Source organism: Neopsephotus bourkii, unplaced genomic scaffold, assembly GCF_033783945.1.
Source record: "Neopsephotus bourkii isolate Nb327-2 ecotype Australia unplaced genomic scaffold, CSIRO-AGI_Nbou_v1 NB_53, whole genome shotgun sequence".
Taxonomy (NCBI): Eukaryota; Metazoa; Chordata; class Aves; order Psittaciformes; family Psittacidae; genus Neopsephotus; species Neopsephotus bourkii.
The window spans coordinates 10,422,540-10,447,888 of record NW_026900570.1 but is presented as its reverse complement, the minus strand read 5'-3'; the positions used below and the strand labels follow the sequence as shown (position 1 = coordinate 10,447,888).

The following is a 25,349-nucleotide window of genomic DNA, read 5'->3' as shown; positions in this document are numbered from 1 at the left end:
TAACGTAGGGTCAACACTGGGCTTAGGGCTTTGCTCAGATGGATCCAGAAAACCTCCAACTTCAACAACTGCCTTTCAGAAATCAAATCTTATCTGCCACTTGACAACAGATAGCCTGAAAAATCACAGTAACATTGGGTCAACACAGAGAGGAGAGATTGTTCCAGCAACTCCTGTTGCAACGCTCTTGCCACACTTCAGAATTAGCTAAAAATTCTCAAAAAACCCCTTCATGTATTTCATGCTACACTGAAGGATTAAAGGGAATTTGACTAAGTAACAGAGAACAAAGATATTTTATAAGAAATTTCCACATACACTTTTTATTTACGTGCTCTTACACTACAGATAAACATGTTATTTCAAAGAGTACAATAAGTTAACGTACACCAGAGGTACCAACCAAAATAATTAAAGATGACTAAAGGAAAGACCAAAAAAACCACATTACTTGGACATTACTTGCTTTTTTCCATTTCCCTCAACTTTTACATTTGATGAATAACTTATTATTGATAGTCTAATGACAATTTTCCACTGAAAATTCTGTCAATTATCAGTTTAGGCTACAGAAACAGCCAGTCAGGATTGCAATGCTGAAAGAAGAGCAAGTGTTCTGTTTTCTTAATTTGGTAGCCCTAACATATTTTAGAGATATTTGATACCTTAGAACTTACTCACACATGGTCAAAACATATTTGAATGTCTCAGGTAACAAAGCCCTAAAAATTCCATTAATAATTTAAGGATTAAGACTAGCGCATGATACATTCACCTGCACAATCTGACTGATTTAAGTTTGAAACGTGGCACTAAAGTCTTCACAATGTCATAGCTAGTCCTTAAATTACTGCTGAACAAGAAACAATCGATCCCTAAACACTTATTCTGGCTATTTTAGGTTATTCGCACACTAAATTGAATCCCTCAGATAAAACTTATTGTGTCATTCAGGAATGATTTTGTAGAGGGTTTTTGTTATTTTAATAAAGTTCAGGCGTCTTCTTACTGTTCTACTTAGCAGAAAGTTAACCAACAGCTGACAAATAGCAAAAAAACACTCCAAACTTCCGCACAGTGAATTGCCTTCAGAATTCTGACTCAAATAATGGAATTTCTTTCGATTTTACAGCTGCAAACTTGAGCATAGTACTAAATTTTGCCATTTTACTAAATAAATTAAGCATCGTAGTTTCTGTGAGAATTTTCATTACGGAGTTTCTTAAAAAGTCAACCAGAGAACTTTCAGTCAGAAAGCTACATTCTACCATTTATAATGTCTGTGCAGCAATATCTTCAGTGTAAAAAATTATACCATGTTTTAAAAAGTAATTTCAATTGCATTATTTGCAGACTGAAGTAAAACAAGTATTCGAGAACTGAAAACAAATAAGAAGCTTACTATTACGTGGCATAGAGGACAAAGTGAGAAGGCCAACTTATGACTGTGACTGATCCAGCAGTAAATGCATTAGGCCAACATGGTATTTATTTCCAAGACGTTAAAATTACATATCAACTACTGACTTTTAAGAGAAAGTCCCCCCCCAAAGGGCTCACCTATAACACACATATTTCTGAAAAGTTAAAGAAACAAGAGAAAAAGGGTTTTAGGGCCAAAAAAAGAAAATAATGCACAATGCCTAAAAGCAGTTGAAGCATACTAGATTCTAAGGCCTAATTTCTCTTAGTGAAAAAAGTTCTTAGTACGAATTACACACTGAAATATTTACTTTGTTACACTGAAGGAAAAGGCCTATTTTCTTCAGCTTAATTTGAAACTAACCTGCAAATTCTACAGAAGAAGAAGTATTCACTTGAGAATGTGTTAAGTGTTGTGAGGCACAGCTGGTTCTTGCAGATTGCCCTGTACTGAAAAATACACCAAATAGTCAGCTGTACAAAGAAATGTTCAACTCTTCTGGTGCTACACTGATTCTCCCCTCAAACTTTGCCTCTGTCACTGCTAGCCTACACTGTGTTGCAGGGCTAAGCACCTTTTTTTCTCTAAAGCTGCATGCCCGGTACACTTTAAGAACACACAGACTTTTAAAACCATAGATGTAAACATAGTAGTTGGATTTTCTTAATCATGGTGAGCATTATAAACATTGCCCAACTATGAATTAAATCCTATGTTTCCCAAACATGATCTTACTCACCAGAAAGGAATATGTTCTTAACAGGACACACTAAAAAACCCTATAAAAATCTAACGAGTGGCATAAGCAAATTAAATCCTGTATGGCTTCCACTTTTGCTGCCTTCTAAGCATGTAATGAACTGTTCTACATTGGAAGAATCATCAAATTAGTTTACAAATCAGATCATAATCTCACTGAAACACCCCCATAAAACTCAGGAGTTCTGAGTTTAGTGCAAAAATGAAAAGGTCACATTTTATGTAAGTTCTGTCATAGTGAGTACCTTAAGCATTAGAGAATACTGCGTACATTTTACACTTGCAGATTAAAAGAATTCCCAACACAAAACTAATTAAGTCAAAATTATCTTGCAAAATTAAGGGCAGTTCAACTTCCACAGCCAAAGAAACAGAGACAGCTGTAGAACCCTTCTTAACACTGAACCAAGAGAAGCAAGTGGCCAGCTGTGTGCTGAGGAGCATCCTCCCTCCCTGCAGCTGCTGCAGACCCCAGCAGAGAAATTCAGCTATTTGCCCGCATTCTTTGCTCAGTCACACTCCTCACATTTTCTGGGAAAGGGCTGTCACCACTTCAATGGACTTTCCTGCATGGAATACTGCAGTTCTCTGGGTGGGAGATCCTGGTAGTCTGACCTAACTGACAAAGCAACTGCTGGGCCAAAGCGACTGATACATTGGTCATTTCAAGAAAAGCCAGAATACAAAAGAGTATATTCTCTAGCCAATCTCAAATAAACACATTTCTTAATACCAACTGTAAAATTTAGATAGACAAATATATTCCATAAGCTTATCTTAGATTTGGTGACAACTGCTTAACTGATTAGCATCCAGAAGCAACATAAAATAGTGGCTGTTCAAACTTGTACACCATTCACCAAGGAGTACACAGGACATGTGCAAGACAAAAATGTATATCCATATACTATGATTTACTTAAATTATACCTTTTTTACAGGATTTATTACTTTCTATCAGCACAATGTTACTGATAAATATACCTTCTCATCACAAAAACCTTCACACAGATAAACATACAAAAAAGAATGAAGTCTAACCTGCCCTAGCTCACTGCCTTCACTCACTTATCTTGTGTTGTTTTCATTGGGCAAATAGTCCTTCCCAATGTAACTTTCATTTTTGTATCCACCACCCTGTTTGTTGTTTGTAAAATGTTAAAGGTGCAGAGCTTCAAAGCCTATCAGCCATACTTAATGAAGTGTCCTCAAAACATGTTCATGGAGAAAAAATGTGAAATAAACATGTCAAAATTATTCCTGGCCACTGTCCAGTAACCAGCTGTGGTGTGCAGACTATGCTAACCCTGGGAACATTCTTCTTTCTCTACGGGCCTCCAGCTTTGCCTTCTGTTCCTAAGGATATTTGTATTCCTAATTCATTCAGTTAAATCTCAAACTAAGCAAGACCAAAGTAAATTAGTACTTCAAGAGAAAAACAATTAAGCATGACCAAGCTTTTAACACACTAGGTTTTTGTGGTTTGACACAGAGTACCTTTTCACTTATTTCCCATAAAAACCATGCTGTGGGACACCTGTACTGTCAAGTCTTCAGATTCTGACACTGAAGTTCTGCTCAGTTAGGGTAATTAAATAACCAAACACCTATTTTTTTTAATAGAGGCACTGATTCCTACATTATGGCAAAATTTAAACTTTGGTCATCCTAATCTCAGACCACAGCAAGGTTATTGAGCAAAGCCTCCCTGAAGCTATTTTCAGCCACGTTAGGGATGAGGAGACTGGGAACAGCCAGCACATATTTATCAAGGGTAAATCATACCTAACTAACCTAACTACATTCTGTGATGAGATGGCTAGTCCTGTGTATAAAATGAGGGCAGTGGGTGCTGTTTATTTTGACTTTATGAAGGTCTCTGACATGGTCTCCTATAGTATCCCTGCAAGCAAATTGGCAAGATCTGCATTGGATGATAAGGTGCATGGAAAACCAGCTGGACCATAAGGCTAAAGGGTGGTGGTCATCAGTGGTATAAAGCTCAACTGGCAATCACTTATACCAGAGGCATGCTTCTGGGTTCAATCCTGAGGCCAACACTGTTTAATATCTTTATTAATGACCTGGATAATGCATAAAGTGCACTGCTACTATGTGTGCAGTTGATATGAAACTGGGACCTGGAGGGCAGGGCTGCTAATCAAAAGGACCTAGAGAGGCTGGAAGAAAGAGTTACTAGGAATCTGTGAAACTCAGTAAGGGTGAAGGCAAGTGCAAGCACCTTCCCATGGAATAACCCCATGCAGCAGTATGAGGTTGTGCCCAACTTGCCCAGTCATATCAACTTGAATTATGTAATTCCTCTTATAAATTTTCACTGATGGCATACTACTATGCCTTTCCAAGGTACTCATATACTTTCTAAATTTGAGCACATTAGTTTCCCTTTCCCTCCAGCCTTCTAGAATTTCTCCACTGTTCCATGATTTGTTAAAACTCAAAATTAATACCTCATATAGCTTCTAAGCTTTTCTTTTAGTAGCTATTGGTGCCAGTGTAGCATATTTAAAAACATTTAACATTAATAGTTGCTGGTACAGTGATATGTTCTTCCCATCACTAATGATGGAGGAGGTGAGATGTAAAAACATAATCCAGTCTCTTTCTGAATACAGAACACAATATTTATTGAATATTTATGCCTTTTTCTGCACAGCAGAAATTTACCATCCTTGCCCATTATAGGACTTCTGTTACTAAGCTCTTATACACTTCAACAACCTCTATATTTAAAGAACTCTATTGTACTCTGCTGCCCACAAGTTTTTATTAATATCTTTACCTCCTTAACTAACTGCCTTGAAGCTATGTAGTGCTTGCCATCATCAGCTCCCCATTCTTTAAACTGTATTGCTAATTTCATTCCCCTTCTTACCTTGTTTTAACCAAATAAATTGTGTTTCCTAAGAGAAGAATTGCTTTGGTGTATCTAAATGAGCAAGTAATTGTAAAGTTAGTCAGATTCTTATCCTCAAGTATTTCAGGTTTTTGAAGTTTGCTTCTCTTTTAAAAAATGAAGTGGGAGATATGTGCATGTAGGACTTGTTCTTGGCTCTGAACATGTAAAGTTAGGTCACTGTTCCTAACACATCTACACTATTTATTCTACACACATCAGAAAGAAAACCTGCATAGAATCAACTAGAATAATATGGCTTTTATTTGTTAGAAAACTGATGTATTTTTATGTATGAACATGTATTAAGAGCTTCAGAAATTGATCAGTGGCCACCTGATCTATCAGCACAAACTCCCTGTATGTGCAACAGTTGGCCTGATTTTGCTTTATTCAGTACAGAACAAGTTTTAAGGAACTACTCATGTTTCTAGGATATGAATTACATTTATAAAAAAACTCTAATATATTTTGTCAGTTAAAACACTGGCACAGTACCACTTCACTTGTCTTCTGAATTGTGAGAACTGTTCATGTAGGCAACAATATGTTTAATATACAAGACCACAGAACAATCTGTATGGTTTTGTTGTGACATTTTAGTTTTCATAGAGGTTCTTCAGTAGACACTCATAAAAATGTTTTAACATACAAGTTATTTTGGTCCAGTATCACTTTCATTACAAAGCTATGATTTGGTCTGGGCTTTTTTTAATCAGTGATTTTGCTTAATCTCTAAAAATTAGCATCAAATAGCAGAAATCTACAATCTGACAAAACATGATATCCCAGAAGATTTAGGTAAGAGTTTTAATACAAAAAGAACATTAGCAAATGCATTTCTGTACAAATAAAAATCAATGGTTCCCTCGCAGCAAAGCAGAAAACTCTGCATATTATCTCTATTACATTAATTTTCTCTCTGTAAAGCCCATTTGCCTTTAACTAATAATGAAATAACTGAAGATTAGCTTAAACTTTTTATTTTTTACATGTGCACTGGGTACACGCCAACAACCTGCATCTTCTGCATCAAACATTCATTCCTCCAGCCCAACTTATTTTAGAGCACAGAAGGGGAGAGAAAAAATAATGGTGAAAACTGCTGAAGACATTTCCCACTTTTCTTCCACAGATACTCCTCATCTGTGTGAATTCACTGACTGCATGCAGGCCTCATGATCCATAGCATGTAAATGTCACTGATCATGCTGCAAGTTTGAACTGAATTAATCTTAAAAAAAAACCCCATGCAATGGCAATGACAAAGAGTTCCACTTAAACCCACAGTCCTTTGATTAATCTAATAAAATAGGTATTTCCACTGGTGACAGTTACCTTTAAAAATACATAGGTAACTCATTTTTTCAATATTTCAGGTTACATACAAACATGATCTGTAAGTATTTGCAAAACCGTCCACTGTGATAGCTGTAACACCTACTGTATTTAAAGATGATGAAAATCTACAGATTGGAAACCAAATGAATTTTATATAGATGGAAGAAAAAGCTTTAAGATTCTGAAATGCATATTTTTTTATAGGATTTTTAAAAGAAGCATCCAATATATATATATATTTAGCAGATCACATAGAAAGCATAAAACTACTTCAGGCATCAGACAAGATGGCAAGAATAGGACTTTTTCTACACAGGATAAATATATTTATATTAAAAAAATGTCTTGTATTCCTGTTTCCTAACCTCTTGCAAACTGTAAAGTATCTTTTAAAGTTCTCTATATTCATGACTGTCCATATAAAAACCATACAATTAAAAAAACCTTAAAAATATAGACAGAGCTTAAAAAAAAATAAAAATCACAGGGGTGGGAGTGGGGGTGGTGGTGTGGGGGTACTTCACCTCAAATGTAAAAAATATCATGATGCTTCATCTTCTCTTAGCACAAAAAAAAAAATAAAAATTACACTTCATCCACTTCTATTTGCCTGCTAAACAGTAGTCTCTAAATGTGGTAAACCAGGCAGTAAAACTTAACATTAGCAAAGCCTATCAGGTATCTCTTTTTCCTTTATTTTATCTGCAGGGCACAGAAGATGTTTAAACTAGCCAGTAAGGGTAAGCTATTTCCATCACTGAACTTGAATGCTATTGTAAATGGTCAGAAATAACAGACACCTGGGATCCTGCTTGTTATATTACTGCAAACATCAATAAACTGCAGAGAGAAAGGGTGCTTACAGAGGCTTTTCTCCCCTCAAAAATCATTTTATTTAGTACAAATTCAGTGAACGCATATAAGCTGGATGCATGTTTTGTGAACTCGGAGAAGTGATACTTTCAAAAACACATGAATCAATCAGAAACAAAAATGGGAACTGTTAAATATTAGGTGTAAGTGGGAAAATTATCACACCAGTACCCCAAACTTTCTGTTTCCCATTCCAGAACAAAACAATGCCACCTGAAATTCAATAACAAATATGTTCACATGCCATGGTTTCAATTATTACAGATAAACAACAAATAATTTTTTTCCCAATGGGTATGATACAGAAACCAAGAGTTTCTGTAGATCACTAGGTCCAAGATAACAGTCCACCAACTAACTTATTATAAAGGTAGAGATTCTTATCTAAGCTGAAACTACTGTCTTCAGTGCCAAGTCTTTAATGCGCAGTTGATTTTGTCAGCTGCATGTTATCTAATTTTAAGCTACAGAAATCATGCCCATTTCATTTTTTAAACGAAAGATGGCAGTTTTAGCCAGGATGCCTGCTTTTCCTCCTTAAAAGCAGTGCTCAAACCAAGCAATTCTGAGTGGGCAGTGTAACAGAAGAGAGATTTTCATCTCAAGTAGCAACTATGCAGTCTGACAAACTGCTCTATTCCTCTTTTCTTCCTCATATACATTTTTGACAAATTAAGAAAACTGTTTCCATTAATATTTCAAGAACATTTTCAAGCTTTTATGCCAAACATTTTCATTTCCAAGCAACAACAGGCAGGAGAGTATTTCATTCCTCTAACATTTGGGTTGTAAAAACCTTATTTCCTACCAAGAACAGGAAACTGTAGTTGCATTGCATAACTTTCTAGCATTTGATTCTACTACACGCTGCAAGCATTTTATAATAAGGCTTAAATGTTTTCAGAGGGAAAATACGGTGATGATTTGACATAGTTTTCAAAAGTGACAGGGGAAGCTAAAGAAAGAACTGGTCAGGAATGTGAAAGTCAATGGCAGCCTTAGCTGTAGATGGTGAATCTTAAAATCCTGAGAAAAGCCATCAAGACTAGTATCAAAATTACAGTCCTGGACTTAAGGAAACATTTCTGTTTACTTAAAAGCCTAGCCTGGAACATAAGAGAGTCCTGGAGAACTGGTTGATACTCAAGGTCAGCCTCTTCAAAGTACAAGAATCTATTCTGAAGTCCATGTAGTGGGACTCTCATGTTAGCAGCCCACCAAATCCAGTATCTATTCTATAATAAAGATACTGAAACACAGTTGCACAATTAACATGTGCTGTGAGATTCTCCCATGAATTGCTATACAGCATCTTTTGAACCAGGACAAATCTAAGCACACTCAATCATTCATTTTTGCGCACCAGTGATAAATAACGTAATTCTGTGAAAGTGCTAATCAACATGTTAGTAGCACTTAATACTTTCTTATATGTAGTTCAAGTCACTCAAGAAAGCCAGGGACACAAAAATTGCCCTTAAACATCTAGTCAAGAGGTGCTCTAAATCCAGTCAAGAGGCGCTCTGTGACTAAACTTCAGTTTGTGAATGCTGAAAGTGAGAAACCACTGCATTTAAAAAAAAGTGTCTGTAGTTCTATAAAATGCGCTGTGATACCCAATGTGTGTTAAATTTGTTGACGTTACTTTTTATAGCCTGTTTCAAACTGAGGCACTTAATCTTTCCTTAGATAAGTGAAATGCATTAATTACTATCAAATCCTAGACATATTTATGCATTTTGTCATAACAGTAATTTACATGTCTTCTCAAAGAGAGAACTTGTAGAAATCTGAATATAAAACCACAGTTGACTACATTGTCTGAAAGCATAAAAGCTAACCTAATTCAAGTAATTCCTCAATTCTACAGTAGCTTTTTAAAACCAAACAGCTCCTTTCTTTTTACTAAATATACTTAGATTAAATCCAGTTCTCCCTTGCATCAGAGCTACATGCATCACCTTGCTTCCAATACATTAGAGACATCTAAATCCAGAAGAGTTTTAGGTTAAACCAGCAGAAGATCAACATGTACACGAACACAAGAACAGTATCAGTTTACATTCTGTAATGCCTTCTACACAAAAACCAGAAGGTAATTTGAATAGGACTCTGAAATCACTGTATTTTTCATACAAGAAAATTTTTTTCTTGTATGAAAGGTATGAAGGTAATTTTTTCTTGTATGAAGGGTATTTTCCACTGAATAGGTGAAATTCATAATGGAGAGTCAGTTCAGTTACATTCTAAGCACTTTACAAAGCAAATTCAAAACAGGTGACCTTTAATTACAACATAAAGTGTAATTCTTCACTGTCTTCATCTGAGCAGGAGTAAAATTAAACAGGAAAACAGAAAGGAAAGATGATCTATACATCGAATTAGACAGAAAGCAGGCTTCAATACAGTTGCACTCACTTTCAACAAACTCTAAATTTATCAGAGTTTTCTTAATGTAAAGACAAAAGTAAATTGCTTTGAGAAAAGCTTTAACCAAAACACTATCCTGCTGCACTTCATTGCACTGGAAACCTAGAATGTTTGCTATGTGTTTAGCACATACCCAAGTGAATGTGTTGAGGTCAGCCCTCTTCATATGAAGTTTCCTACAAACTCTCAGGTATCATAGAATCATAGAATAGTTAGGGTTGGAAAGGACCTTAAGATCATCAAGTTCCAACCCCCCTGCCATGGGCAGGGACACCTCACACTAAACCATATCACCCAAGGCCTCGTCCAACCTGGCCTTGAACTCTGCCAGGGATGGAGCATTCACAACCTCCTTGGGCAACCTATTCCAGTGCCTCACCACCCTAACAGTAAAGAATTTCCTCCTTATATCCAATCTAAACTTCCCCTGTTTAAGTTTTAACCCATTACCCCTTGTCCTATCACTATAGTCCCTAATGAAGAGTCGATCCCCAGCATCCCCATATGCCCCCTTCAGATACTGGAAGGCTGCTATGAGGTCTCCACGCAGCCTTCTCTTCTCCAGGCTGAACAGTCCCAACTTTCTCAGCCTAGGTACCTGGAGATCACACACAGGCCATGATAAAATGACAAAGGAACACTGATTGCAGGACATCAGTGGTATCTTCTTCTTTCTGTGCAGTTATACTCACTTGGTGCTTCACATTTTTTTCATAAGACTATTGTATAAATTGCTTATGCAATGACCAGATTTCTGTATGTTGAAAAAATCACAAGAACCTCTGGGTACAACAACAAAAACAGGCATATCTGACAGCCATGTTCCCAGTTATATGACGGAGTACGCAATTAAGAATTGAGCAGAATACTGACTGCACTCCAATTATAATAAAGCCATCAAATTCAAGAAGACTTCCTGATAAAAATTAAAAAGACATTTTCATTAAAATGTATTTTTCCTATCCTTCACTAGCACAGCAGCACACTAACAACATGCACACCAACTGCTCTAACTTCTATTTATATAGTAAAGCACAGGTATTGATATGCGTGAGAATTAAAATAACAATAGAACTCAAACTGCTACAATTTATTACCTACATAACATTTTCTTCCAAGTGTAAACACACTGAGCTCAAACCAGCCACGCATTCACAAGACTTCAGTCAGTCCGTCAGTTACTGGGAAGACTTCTGAGCAGAGGTGCAAGCACAATACCATAGCTAAACAAAATAGAACTATATTGCAGCCTGAGAATTTCACAAAGTGGCCAATTAAATGCACAATGTAATAAAACTAGGATTAGGAGAAAAAAAACCAAACAACTATCTGTAGCAGGACAATAAGCTAATGAGATCGCTTTTGAATGAAGTACCAGAATCTGGGCTTCTTAAACCGATGGTGCACAAAATCTCCAGCTACTCCCTCTTGACACTGACAAAAAAAACCCAGCCAACAAACAAAAAACCCCACTGCTGTCAGTGTATCAGCACATTACAACTCCTCACACCCTAAAAAAAAATCCTGCCATCACCATCTTGCGTCTTTCTTGGCACTGTGAGAAAACAGCATAAAGGTCATGGAAAGCAAACTTCACTCGCATTCTTACAGGTGGCTCCTCCAGATTCAAGCTGAAGAGCTGCTGAGCAGTGGCACATAGGACCTTTCAGTGTCTTCACAGAATACAACACTTCAGTTCCCACATCTCTGAAGCCAACATTTTTTAGCAGTATGCAGTCACTTTTATTTAAAAACAAAATAATACCTTGTGGTTACTGCTTATAGACCACAAACTGAAAATCAGAAGACATACAGGACAACTGAACTACGTGTGTAAGAAGAACTGAGTAATAGCCTCTCCTTTTTAGTAGGAGTCACAGCTACTGCAAAGAATTCGAAAGAAAAAAAAACAACCTAGCAGCTCAACTAAGTAGTTCTACATTCAAGCAAGCTTTAAATGATTTGACAATTATACAGTCAAAAGTAAGAAGCTACAGTCAAAATCTGTCTTTTTTATATCATAACCTATTTTCCAAATGTATTAAGAAAAAATAATCTTTAATATGCACTAGCAGTCATTCAAGCAAGATTCAGCGAATTCTAAGCCCACACACTTGATTTGTCATCTATTTGGCTGCTAAATCTGACTCTGAAAGAGTGATGTGTTACCCTATTATTATTTTTAAAAAGGTTTCTCTTGGGATTGCACAGCAAAGGAATGAGTATGTAGCCTATCTTCCACAGGAAGGAGAGATCTTTATCCTCAAAAACAGGAGGCTCGCCCACATGATCACCTGGGACAAACTTGGCCAGTGTAAGTAGGCTAGAAGGTTATAGGAGCCTGGGAATGTTTAACATCAAGAAAGTAATTACAGCCCAGCAAGATCAGAAGGAATTACACAGGAAATGTGAACAGTAACCCTTTCATGCCAAAAAAATCATGAAAAAGTGAGCTCTCGGCTGCCAAACTGTGAGGCTGTGCAAACCAATTACAAAAAACAGGAATGGAAAAAACACTATATATTACTAGGCTGTAAATTCCCAACAACATGATAAAGCTATACTTCCAAGAAAAGAACAAAGCCTCTGGTCTTTCTTCTGGCCATGTATCTGCAGTATAATTAAAGCCCAGAAGAAACATGAAAACATTTCAAACACAACTTAAGAACGGTGAGTTGTCTCTTCTGACTTTTTTCTTTCAATTTCGTGCTGACCAAACAGCCTCCTCCCTAGAAGGTGGTCAAACATCTTGTTCTTACTTAGTCATGGGAAATTCCCTTCCAAAATAAATAGTGCATTATCTGAGCAAGAATGCTAACTCTCTCAGTTATCTATTCCATAAAAACTATCTCCCAAATTCTGATATGTACCCCATAGCTCAAGAGAATAGGCTTAAGCCACCCTATGTATTTGTTGGTGAAACAATTTGTATTCTCTAGGGACACGGGGGAATTTGAGTAATCTGACTATAGTTCAATCTAGTTACGAAGACTTCAACTGCCATTTTTGGAAAGTGAACAGTGCTCATACATGCATGCTCTTCACACAGATCTGGGAAACATTTTAATGAAGCAAGAGACTTTTTTTAAGCTCCCTACTAAGGATTATTGCATTCCTTTATATCCACAAACAGATAATGCTGCAAAGTATGTGTATATAACCCTGATCAGACAAGAGATGAGCAATAAAGCAATCAAATACTAGTGTTTTTCTTAATTTGTTAATTAAAACAATTATGAATATAGTCTCATTTTAGGAAACAAAACCAGTAAGCTCCCCTAAAATGAGTATTGGTGTACATCTGATCTACCCAAAAAATGAGATAGATACTTTTATTAAAAAAATCAATGAATTATCTTATTTAAACAACATACTTCTTCAGTTGCTCTTAAAATTACAAACCACACACTGCATTTGCAGAGCACCTCTATACCACCATTTCGGCTTCTTTTCTTCCAACCTGTCACTCAGTTATTCCCCTCTATTCATGTGTTCTCTTCAATTCTACTTCGTTTCCTTTTCCTTTCCTTTTCTAAGGCTGACCTTTGCCATCTCTACCACCACATGCACAGGCCACGTCTGCATGACTGCAGTCTACTCAGCTACCCGCCCAATGAAATTACCAAGTAAATAAAATCAAGGGTAAAAAAAACAAAGAAAATAAAGTACAAAAGAAGCACATGAGAATTTTGGGCATGGGCATGCAAACAAGGCAGATACAGTGTAGTAAAGATCTACCAATCAAGAATGCCAAAAAGTCATTTCTAACATTACGGCCTGCACAAGTAACTGTAAATCCTATTCTCCAGGAGACAAAACTGAAATATGAAACAATTACACTTTCTACTATTTTACTGAGATGGAGGCTGAAGAGACAAGTAATGTGACCTCATTCTGAAGACAAACTGAATGTTCCATTTTCTCCTGCACTAAACTTAATCCCACTTCTAAGGGTTAGTGATTAGCAAAAACAAACTGAACTAATTCTCCCAATCAACACACGTTCTGAGATTAAAGTCACTTCTCCTAAATTTGTCTGTCTCCACAGCAGATTAAATATTCAACAGTATGATATCCATAAAAGATGGTGGCCAAAAACTGCAATATATGATGAGACACTAAATTTTCCATGGCTATAAATTCGACACAAATCTATCCACAGCAAACAACAACATTTGCTGGTCGGTCAAAAGAATATCTCCATATCATTGCAAGATACTTGTACATGTAAAGCATAGACTTCCAGTGACACCGCTATTGCTTTTTTAGTGACCAGTGATGGTTCAAATATTCATAAAACCAAAGCCTTTCTTTTAGTAAGGTGAACTGATGGGTCTGAAGTCTGTTAGAAGCCATGAGCCAACTGTAAGGACTCTTACCATGCAAATGAATTGATAACAACAGCACTGGGAAGTATTTCCTGTACCTCTGAAGTGTAGGCAGCATGTCAGAAGGTGAGCATTCCTTTCAAACAAATCAACATTTTCCACTTAACCACATCTGCTCTTTACAAAACCTCTTTAGAATTAATACCTGAAAACTAGTAATGCAGCAGTACTAGTAATGGTTTTTAATGGACAGGTTACCAGCACTCATTTCTCAAAAAAAATACAATTAACTTTTAAAAAATTGAAATAAAGAATTTCATAGTCTGGGCCTCTGAATCCCCTTTATAGTAGGGAGGGGAATAAAAACAAATAAATAAATAAATAAAAAGAATAATGAATTCCGAAGGTACCAGTTTAGAAATTATTAAGCTTATAATTACAATTATTTGTCATATAATTAGATTCCCACAGAAATTTATGAATTCCTCTGTTGAGAGCATCTACAGTTAGTCAGTTCAACACGTTTTAGTATTCCCACTCAGTCTCTTCCTAACCGCAAGTATACATGCTAAATATTTTCTTTCCCAGTATAAAGCAGCTTTCTAAATATAACTGCCAAAGACTGAATTATCAGATAACTACACCATTCGCAGATGTGTATTTGAGAGAGAGGCTGCTAAGGAAAATCTGAAACTCTTCTTCGTAAAATATCCTTCAAGAAAGCATGCATGGTTATTTTGTGCCAACCAGTACTAAAGCAAATTTTGAAGTTTATGTATTAACTTCCAATTATTTAAACATTTTTGAAATAGTCTTTCTAGTATTTCATGTACAAAATCTTAAAAAGTGACAACTCAAGTAAACCATTTTCATTTATTGAACAACACGCTCTCTAAAACACAATTCCACTTAGATAAATAAAGGCTTATACTGCCCAAAATTATTGTTTCTCCCATCACCAAAATCTCCTAGGGTTAAGTAAGACCTGAGATACTTAAGCCTGTCCTAGTTCTCTGACAGGACAGGGCAGCTGGAATAGTATATAGCTACAGTTCACTGTTCAAATGATGATTCTTTTTTTACTTTTTGTTTTCAAGGGGGCAGATGCTTTACAAATTATTAGACATCACTGTATCCTTGGCTTGCATTTTTTATATTCCAACTAAATCCCATTACTCCACAACTTCTTTAATCAACTTTTTATAGATAGGGAATCTTTCGCTTTTTTTTTCCAAAATGAACATCTTCCTGAAAAAGGAGAAAACATACACAGAACAAACCGATTCTATAGTTAGGAGTTTCCATCACCCTTGGTAGCAGCATTCTTAGTGTCAGTTCTCCTGCTTCCCAAAAGTTGATCAGCTAAATCTTCTAAAGATATCTGCATTTCTACAAATGCAGTCTGTTTTTAAAATCAAAAAGTTTGCTCAACTTTTACCTTGAAAATGAAAATAAGCTTTCAGCCTCAAAATTGAAAAAATAACCAAAACAAAACAAAACAACAACAACAAAAAAAAACCCACCACAAAAACCACTGGCCAGTGAGTATCAAGAAGAAATTAAGTATAGGGCAGACATAAATGATGCTAATCAAATGCATGAAACTACTACAGTTTCAGAATCTCACTTTAAGCAGAAGAACATGCCTTCAACCAGTCAGAAACGCAAAATCCTGCACTGGACTGGATTTACTCACTGTCTGAATAACCCTCACAGCAGCTGTTGATCAAACTTGGCTTCCTTTACGTTTAGGAAATCAAAAAGGCTTCACTCAATCCTCTTGGAGCAGTTCTAACCACAATTATTTCCATGCTTGTCACTTTCAAGCTGCTGAAATTAGCTACCAAACCAAGAAACTCAACATGTTACAGCTAACAGACGAGTTGGTTTGCCCTGTTTTCTTTTAGCAGCGTATTTACATTTTTCACCAGCAAAACATACGGGAAGATTTGTTCTCAAATCTAAACAGCATACTACAATCATGACTCTCTAAGTCCTGAGAGGAACAGAGCACGTATATTACGTATCTCACACATATGATTCTTTTGACAACTCACCCCACTATTACTAATTGCTTTTTTTAAAGAAATCAGACAACTTCTAAATTCCAACTAAATACACAATAAGACACATTTCTTCTGTTTCAAAGCCCATCTCTCCAGAAAATGATAAGATCTATGACAACCACCCCTAGAATAGGAAGACTTAAAGCAGGAGGCAACACAGTTTTCTAAACCACTAATACAAGATTAAGGAGCATCATCTCAAGAAAAAGCAGAAGATTTATTACTACCCTCCCCTCTAGATGATTTATTGTATAAGTAACATTTTTTCACTTCAGAGAAAAAAACATCCTCAGGTTCCACAAAGTCTTAAGTACATCATCAAATATATAAGACAACAGAGAATTGGCACAACTTTCGAATACAGAGGCCTGCAATCAAAACTATTACAAATTACAACTCATTTACTTTTTATAATCTATACACTAAACTGTGGCAGTATATATTCCTGAAGTGCAGGTAGATGATGAGTGGAGATACAGATGTGAGAAAGATAAACAAACAAGTAATCATTCTACTAACAAATTACACAAGGTGTTTTCAGGAATGGCCTTTTAATCAAGGCAAAGATAAAATACTTCCAGCCTTAAAAAAAAATTAAAAAAAAAAAGCAGCCACTAACTTTTGAACATTCTGCTCATTGCAAATTGAAAAGAAATAAACCAAAGCATCAAACTTCTCTAGGATCCCACATACATCTGGCACCCACCTGCTTATGCAACGACTGGCAATGCAGTGGTGGCTTTCAAATGCATATTTTCCAAATAGTGACAATCCCAGAACAGCGAAGCTTACTTTTCTGATGTTCCGACCCTAAAAATTGTCTACAAGTTGACCATTATTTTAGGCTTATCATCCCTGACCTCTCAGTTATTTAAGTTTTTCTGCCTTGACAGGGGAATTCCATTTTTAAAATTCATACAGAGAAAATGTTTTGGTAAAATCATGGCTATTCTAAGCCAGGAAAATGTCCTGTAGGTCACTAAGCTACCATCTTTCAGACAAGTTCTCCATAATTAAGGTATCAATTATAATTTCACAGGCATATTTTATTTTATAAATAAACTCTGTTACCATAATCTGAGCTGTGGGAAAGAACGCCCGCATCAGTGCACCAACCCTTGCAGCACAGCAAGTTTTCAATTGAATGCCAACTCTAAATTTTATAATATGGATTCTAGCAGTGAAAAAATAGGAGGAAGATTTCCCCTTCACCCCTCAAATTCCCACAAGCCTTCTGAATTTTTTTATTCCTGTCACGGCACCTCCCCGACATCTGCTCTGTGCAGCTCTAGAGCCAAATACAACAAATCTAAGTCAATCTGTTGCTAAACACACCAAAAGTGAAAACTGCAGCCTCCATTAAATAGAGTGAAAAGGACATTTCAGTGGGAATGAGCAAAAGCTGATTCTGTAGTCTTTTTCTGCTGAACACTGCTTTTGATGCTTTTATCACAGAGTGCAGTATTTGAGTTTGATAGAGACTGAAAGCAAACAGAGTTTCTAAGACTTGAACCATGCCAAGAGAGAAGTCTGGCAGAGAGACAAGCATGCTTATTTAATTAAGATACCCCCACTGACATTTTTTATGAATTTTTACATACTTTCTGGAACTTGGATGGATGACACAGAAGGCCAGCATTAGCTCATCTCACCCTCCCTAAATATTTGATTGCTCTAGGTACAGAATAAACTTATGTACCGATTTGGATAAAATTACTACAGGAATACTTACTTAATGCATAAGCTGAGGCAAGAGAAAAATCAAAGCTGAACAAAACATTGCCACACTAGTGGCAAGTCACAAAACCTGCCCTATATAATTTAAAACAACTACCCTACATGATTTCTCTCCAAGTTGATGAGGACCCTAATGTCACTTCCCAAAACTTCTTCCTCAATGTCCCTACTTACAAGAAAACAATGTAAATCAGTGAACGATACCAACAGAATTAGACCTCATACCTAGTGGGTATTTCACCCAGATATAACCTAACACAGGGAGAGAGAGAAAAAAAAGAAAGTGAGATTCTATAACCTTTTCTCTGGTAAACAAACTAGGGACAAACTTAATTCCTTTACTCCCACCATCAATATATAGTTTTTTTAGATGAGCTTTATTACAAATCATAAAGGAAAAATATAATCTTATATAGGACAAAAAGCTGAGTGATTATATTCTTTCAGGAGTCTGTGTAAATACACACCTGAGTGTGTGTAAATATTCTTGCACTCTAAATTGTCCAATTTCTATTAGAATTTTACTAAATTAAAATTACCCCTAGACTGCAGAGCTCTCTGACTTACCAATTTACTAAAAAATATATCCTTTCTCAAGTTTCCTTTCTCAGTTTGCCAGCCTAATTTCACAGATCATCCCTTCTTCTTACAGCATGAACCAGCAGAAAAGCTCTTGAATTATTTTTCCTCAAACCACTCATCATTCTCTGTACTTGTGTTACACTTCATCATATTCATTGCCTTCCAAAGGCTAAACAGCCTAACTTCTTTTCTTTTTTTCCAATTTATCTTTATACAAGGAAATTTTGATCCCCACGGACCCCTCTTTTAGCCTTTTTTCTGAATCTCCTTCTCCTCTACACCCTCCTTTTTAGGGGAGGCATCCAGCACCACATACACTCTGATGGCATGCTGTATGACAGTAAGATACTGATGTTTACCATAGCATTTTATTCCCTATGCTATTCTCCATCACACTTCATTTACTCTGACTGTAAATACAAACACATATATCAGAAGTTAACAGCACTCTCAGAAACAATTCTTAATACCCAGCCTCGTACTTAGAATATGTGACACTATAAACATGTGAAGACTTCTCATTTTGAGCCAGGTAGCCTTTGATATTTTGTCCTTCAGTGTAATTTCTTCCTCATATCTCACCCATTACAGTCTACAAATCTTTGTCATATGCCTATCACGGTATCTTCCCAGAGAGAAAATCACTGGTTTACAAGAGAACATAAACACAGACTAAGCAAAGGTAATTGCCCTAAACTGCAGGTATGTGGACTTTCCACTTTTAGGCCTTCAGTGAGGCATAAATGTTCTTGGTGCAAGAACAAGTCTGTAATGTAATACAGCAAACCTGCCCTTTGAAAAATTAGGGCTTAAATAGAAAACATAACACATGAGAAGAAAACAAGAACATTCTACATTCCACCTACCCTACCAGAACTATGGAAAACATGCAACATCCCTGAATTAACTTACTAAAATATCCTAAAATATGACATATACTACATTAACCCTTAAAGGGTACATATCCAGACAAAACTAGATAAGAGTTCCCAAGAAAAAGGTGCAATTCAAAATCTGAAATCACACCTGCCTATTGTTACTCTCTGGAAGCTAAAAAACCCAAGAGAATCAAAAGTCTAAGGTTTTGGCTTTTTTTTTTTTTTTTCCCAATTATGAACAGTATTGTAAAGTTTGTTTAACATTGACATTTAGGAAAAAAAAATAGAGTGACTGACCCAACTCTCTGTTCTTAAACACTCTGATAAAAGAACAAACTATTTGTGAAAATAACAAAAAACAGCTGAAGGCATTTGGGTGGTCTCAGTTTCAGTCCTGTAATACACAACAGTCCCTTCTTTCTAAATCCAACACCAATCTGCTTTTCTTTCAGTAAAGCCTCAAAACATGTTGATAACAAAAGCTGTAAAACACACTGAACATTCATATTATTAATCTAGGACATTTTACTAGTATTCTGATAACTTCAAAGCATTTGATTCATCATACACAAAGTACGCTCACATCCACAACAAAACTATGCAGGTTTTTAGAGACTGATCCTTTTTTTATTCCCTAACAGTATTTTGAGGGTTTGCATAAATCTGAGATCCTAGGCACTCACAGAAAACTGGCAGACTATAACTTCACTCTTGTGAGGCTAACCAGCCAACAACGGACAAAAACCCAACCAAAATTAAACTTTGTATCATTACTATTTAAAATCACTGGCACACAGAAGACTGAAGTATATTCAAAACTACATGCCAGTAACTAGAACATCCCTATTTTCTATAATTCATACAAAAGAACCACAAACACATATATAAGAAAAGTGAAGTGGTAAAGAAGTATGGGTACAACAGAAATTACAGTGGCCTAAGCTGTAATTTGTCATCATGCACCATTTTCAGAACACTGTCCTAGGGAAAAGTTCTTAGAAGAGTAGAGTCCCTTGGAATTGTCCCTTACAACAGATGAATAATGCACCAAAAAGTAAGACAAACCACCTTTAGGGGGTTGTTTGCTTTGATTTTTGCTTTTTTGGGTCAGGTAAAGCCATTGAATACTTCCTACAGTTAGTTCAACCTTCAGTTATTGATAACAAAGGGTTTCAGGTGGTAGACTGAGTACGGAAACTTTGTTCTGACTCATCTGTCAGCCAAACTCAAACAAACAGCAAAAATTCTCCATGAAACTATAACCCAGAAGGCACCTAATACCCCAAACTGATTTCAGTGATAGGTCCTAGTAAGTCTGGCAGGAGTAGTTTCTTTCCCCCACTACTCCCATACCTATCAAATAAATTTTATGTACTGCCTTTCCACTTCTTTTGCACTTGGATCTTCTAGCAAGCCATAAGAATACTCCTACCTTCCTGCTTCTTCAGGGACTTCCTGTGATGGAGATATTTCAGCAGGGCTGGTATAAATCCAGCTTCAAAGCTCATCTCAGCTCTTCTTGGCATTAACCATGATACTTTCTCTAAACCAACAATCCTGGCCTTAGACTTTCTGGGGAAAAAAATAAATAGCCAAAGAAGAACAATAAAGGGCTAAGCTATAGAACTAAATGACTGGACGCATAAACAGAAATTAATATCATATAGCAGCCTCTAAAAGTCCCTCTTTAATAAATATATAAATATGTTAATTACTCAATACTGCATAATTTTACTCTTTATATGATCCCAAGAAAAAAGCCCTCAACATGCTGCAAAAACAAAAAAAGCTTTTTCTTTTTTCTAAAAAACAGCTTAACCACAAATGAATTAACCACAATCCATTACAACTCTGAAAGATGGATAAGCTACCTATTATATTCTTTCTTTTCCATTTAATCAATAGTTGAAAGTACACTGATAGCTCAATACTGAGCCTGTTTGGTATCAGGACACCAGCTATCAGGCTAGCTTCAGGCAAAGCTTTCAGTACTGTATACCCTTCAAAAAGATGCAAGAAAGAATCAATGACAACAAGAATAGTTCACAGTTTAGGTGAGGACTAAAGTGGTACAGTGGTAAAAGACTGAAGTGACAAACCAAAGATAGATTCTCCCTAATTTATGCAGTTTGGCATCCTTGTTTCATACACACAAAGTACAGTTCCACTGCAGTTAGGTTCATGGTGTTTTGATTACATTTTTTATATTAACTAGGAAGAATTATCAGATTAAGATGTATTACTCCACAACTGTGATAACATCTCCTACAACATTTAATTACACTATAAATACCCATTAAATCAGTCCTTTAAATAATAAAGCTCGAATACTACTTAAACTAGGTTTAATCAGCTTATTAAGGACAAACCAGTACCCCAGCTTATCATACGTAATTTCTTTGTGTTCAGATAAAGAATCAAAAATTAAAACATTCTCTTAAGATACAAACCATATTCTTTCAACATACCCAGCTTATGCATCCTGCTGCTGCTATGGCAAAGAAAGTATTCCATCCATCTTAATTCCTATTAAAAGGAGAACAAAAAACAGTTACTTGCAGTATCTCAGGAAACGTATCTAGCAAAAGACTAAAAATCGTATTAAACAAAAAGCACAGGCATACATTCTAGAAAATGGTAAATAAAAAAGAATTCTACTAAAAGATGTTTACCCTCAATACAATGACATGTCCTCTGAGGCTCACCATACATTAACAGTACTTGAGATTACAAACTGCAATAACAAATATTTGAATAAATATTGCTAAAATAAATGATAAAGTTCACACATTCCTGATTTTACCACATACTTTTAAAACTCTGTAAGTTTCTATTATTGCAACAGCAGTAATATTTTCAGCCAGTTCCAAATAAATGTTGTACTTTCAGCATTTCACCAAACAACACCTACCTCATTAGGTAAAAATGAATACATTAAACCTCACCAGCTTCACATAGACATTTAAAATATTAAACTACTTCCACAAATCAAGTATTACCTCTGCACATAAAAATCCCTGAAACACAAGTCACAGATGAAGAACGCTGCTTTCGTCTCATGCAGCACCATTGAACCTGTACATCAAGAACATGATATTCACTACATATATCTGAAGTTTCATGTGAGAAAGTCAGAAATACCTCGCCATATGGTGTCACTGTCATTGCTAGTTCTGATATTCTCCCAAATGAGAAGTTCAGGATACATAGGAAACTGGTGTTTCCTTCATGAATTATTTGAAAAACATTTTAACTACAAAATTTCAGTTACCCTACAATCTATTACTTTAAAAGCCTGCCCAAAGTTAAAAATATATGAACCATACCATAGTGCTAGTTTTTTTCTGATCCTCCAGTTATCATTACCCAAGCACATTTTTTTAAACACTAAGATCATATCAGACCATCACAAAAAAAGTATTTTAAACATACTCAAGTTTTTGACAAACTTTAAGTTTGAAAAAATCCAATTCTAGCTACTGAAGCAGAAAAAAAAAATGTATTTGCATAAAAATAACTTAAAAATTAACTTAAACTAGTACTAAAAATAACTACCTACAATCTTTGTAGTTAGTTGCAAATGTTAGACAAAGAAAAAAAAAAAGGCAGCTCAATATTTGGGTTGTCAAATGGCCCTGTGGGAAAAAAAAAAAAAAACAACAACAAAACCTGCACATAGAAACTACTGTGACGCAAGGGAGCTGCGTATTTACCTTATGCTATCCTCCTGTTTTTAATATGGAATAATAATATGAAAAACACTTTCCAGTGGTGTATTACAGGTTCAAATAAATCCGTACAAGCGAATTCAAGACTATAATTTCTAAACTACATGGCATTTAAGGGCTAAACTGTTGACTGAGACTTCAACACACATAAAAAGATTCAATGAAATATCCTTAACCTGGAGAAAAGAAACGAACTGAGCACAAGACAGTATTAAGTGAAATGCAAGGCTGACAATAAAAGGTAAGATGTATCACACCCATTTTAGTTCAGGCATAGACCTAGATAAGGCTTTTATTAAAGCATGACTTTTGGACAAAATAAACAAGCCAACTGCTCACATTGTATCAAACCCACCACACTGCAGGCACTATCACAATCATTACAAAACTCTCTCAGGCTGCTTTCAAACACCTCCTTCCTTATTTTGCCAATGCCAGCCACATCAGATCACTGAGAACTTGGGATATGTTCTTAACTTCATTATTATCAATATAAAAAGTTCTAATTCACAAGCCAGCAGGTCTCAGCACCAGTTATGCACAATCACTATTCCTATGGCTCCATCTCTGCAGACACAGAACAAATGAAAACCCTCTGGCTCTCAGGTTCCTTCCAAAACCTAAGGAGCTTTAGAAGTGCACATCGTATTTGTACTTTTACGGAAGCATCGGCGAGGTTTCAGGTCCGATTGAGAAGAGCTCTGTGCACAGCTCTGACTCATGCTGGCAGGAGGGGGTTTACACAGGTCACATACTTCCACATTTTGGCATCACAAAACAGGAGGGCATCTGCTGCATCCCTGATACACACATTTCATGGCCACGTGTACTGTAAGAAGTGGAAGTGAACTGTAAAAGAAGTAATTTTGGTGACTTGTAAAAACCAGTAATCAATAGCGTTTCTGTAGACCTTTATTGTCACATTTGACAGACGCAGCCACACTCCCTCGCTTCTGTGTCGGCAGAAGCAGGCACCACCTGAACAGGAGGAGCGCCGGGTGTCTGCGTTAGCACCGTAACGTACAGCGTCGGCAGCCGCCTCCACTGAGCCCTGCGGCCGCCCGGCAGGCCGCGCTCCTTCGCTCTCGGACTTCGGCTGTGGCTGTCGGGATAAGCGGGCCCCGCACGCACCTCGTCCCGCACCGTTGCAGGGGGCAACCCACGCTCCACAGGCCGGGGACACGGGCCTGACCTGCGGGCTCGGGAACCGCTTTCCCGTGACTGGGCGAGCCAACGGCCTCGGAGCCCTAGCTCAGCCAGGCCCCGGGGGGGACCCCCTCGGGCTCGCCGGGGGCCGGGCCGAGGGAGGCGCCCACCTCAGCACGGCGCTTTGGCCGATGGCCGCTGCCCAGCCACCGCCTCTTACGCCCACTCCACGGGCGCCAGCGGGGCGACCTTCCCGACCCCGCGCCGCCGCCCGAAGGGAGAAAGTGAGCAGAGCGGGTGCACCCGCACCCCGAACCACTGCCTTCACCCACCCGGGCCGCGGCCCCTACCACCGCCGGGGAAGGGAACTTACGAATGCGGCCCTCTGCGTGCCTGCGTCACGCCTCCAAACGTCACAGCGACCACGCGTCCGGCGTCACAGCCCAAGGGAAAGCCGTGTGCGCTGGGAAGTCTGAACCCCTTCCGGCCTGGGCGCAAGCGCAGTTCCGCCGCTGGGGGTTGGCGGGAAGGCAGCAACCAGTGCAGCAGTGGTTGCACCTATGGGTACGTCCGGGCCTCAGCTCCTGCCGTCCCTGGGACACAGTGCTACATGGGTGACTCTCCGGGCACCACTGTGTTGGGAGTGAGGCCTTCCCTTCCCAGCTAGCCATCAGCTCCCAGTCGGCCCCAGAAGAGACTGTAACCATGCTGCGGGTTAGGGGCAGTGCGACTGGGGATTGCAGGCACGCAGGCAGATAGGTTAGAAAAAGGAGTCTTTGGAAAGTGCAGGAGTTCTGGGGCATGGATATGAGTGACCTGCAAGCACTGGGCCAGAGGTGAGCACAGCTGTCTGAACGTGAGCTGGCAGTGTGCCCAGGTGTGTCTGTCTCCTTTCCCAAGTTACAAGTGATAGGACAAGAGGAAATGGCTTCAAATTGCATGCAGGAGGCTTAAGTTGGATATCGGGAACAATTTTTTCCCCAAAAGTGTTGTCAAGTGTTGGAACCAGCTGCCCAGGGAAGTGATGGAGTCGCCATCCCTGGAGGCATTTAAAAGATACGTTGATGTGCTTAGGGACATGGTTTAGTGGTGGACTTGGCACTGCTAGGTTATTGGGTGGACTCGATACTAAGGATCTTTTC

The 25,349-nt window shown here is 37.5% G+C and overlaps 1 protein-coding gene across 4 annotated transcripts in view; it reads right to left on the bottom strand.

The window, feature by feature from the left end:
- ZNF438 (zinc finger protein 438) overlaps positions 1–24,601 on the bottom strand; it is a 51,474-nt gene extending 26,873 nt beyond the window's left edge. Inside the window, exons 1-5 of one of the 4 annotated variants that reach the window (XM_061350499.1) lie at positions 24,581–24,601; positions 23,817–23,910; positions 21,802–21,859; positions 20,766–20,901; positions 14,122–14,206 (exon numbers count right to left, since the gene is read on the bottom strand). The gene's annotated coding sequence lies outside the window, so the exon portion shown is untranslated. Of the gene's footprint in view, positions 1–14,121; positions 14,207–20,765; positions 20,902–21,801; positions 21,860–23,816; positions 24,302–24,580 lie in introns of those variants that run through there. The other 3 variants (XM_061350522.1, XM_061350530.1, XM_061350540.1) reach the window with 3 other exon arrangements.
- Positions 24,602–25,349: the final 748 nt, after the last annotated feature.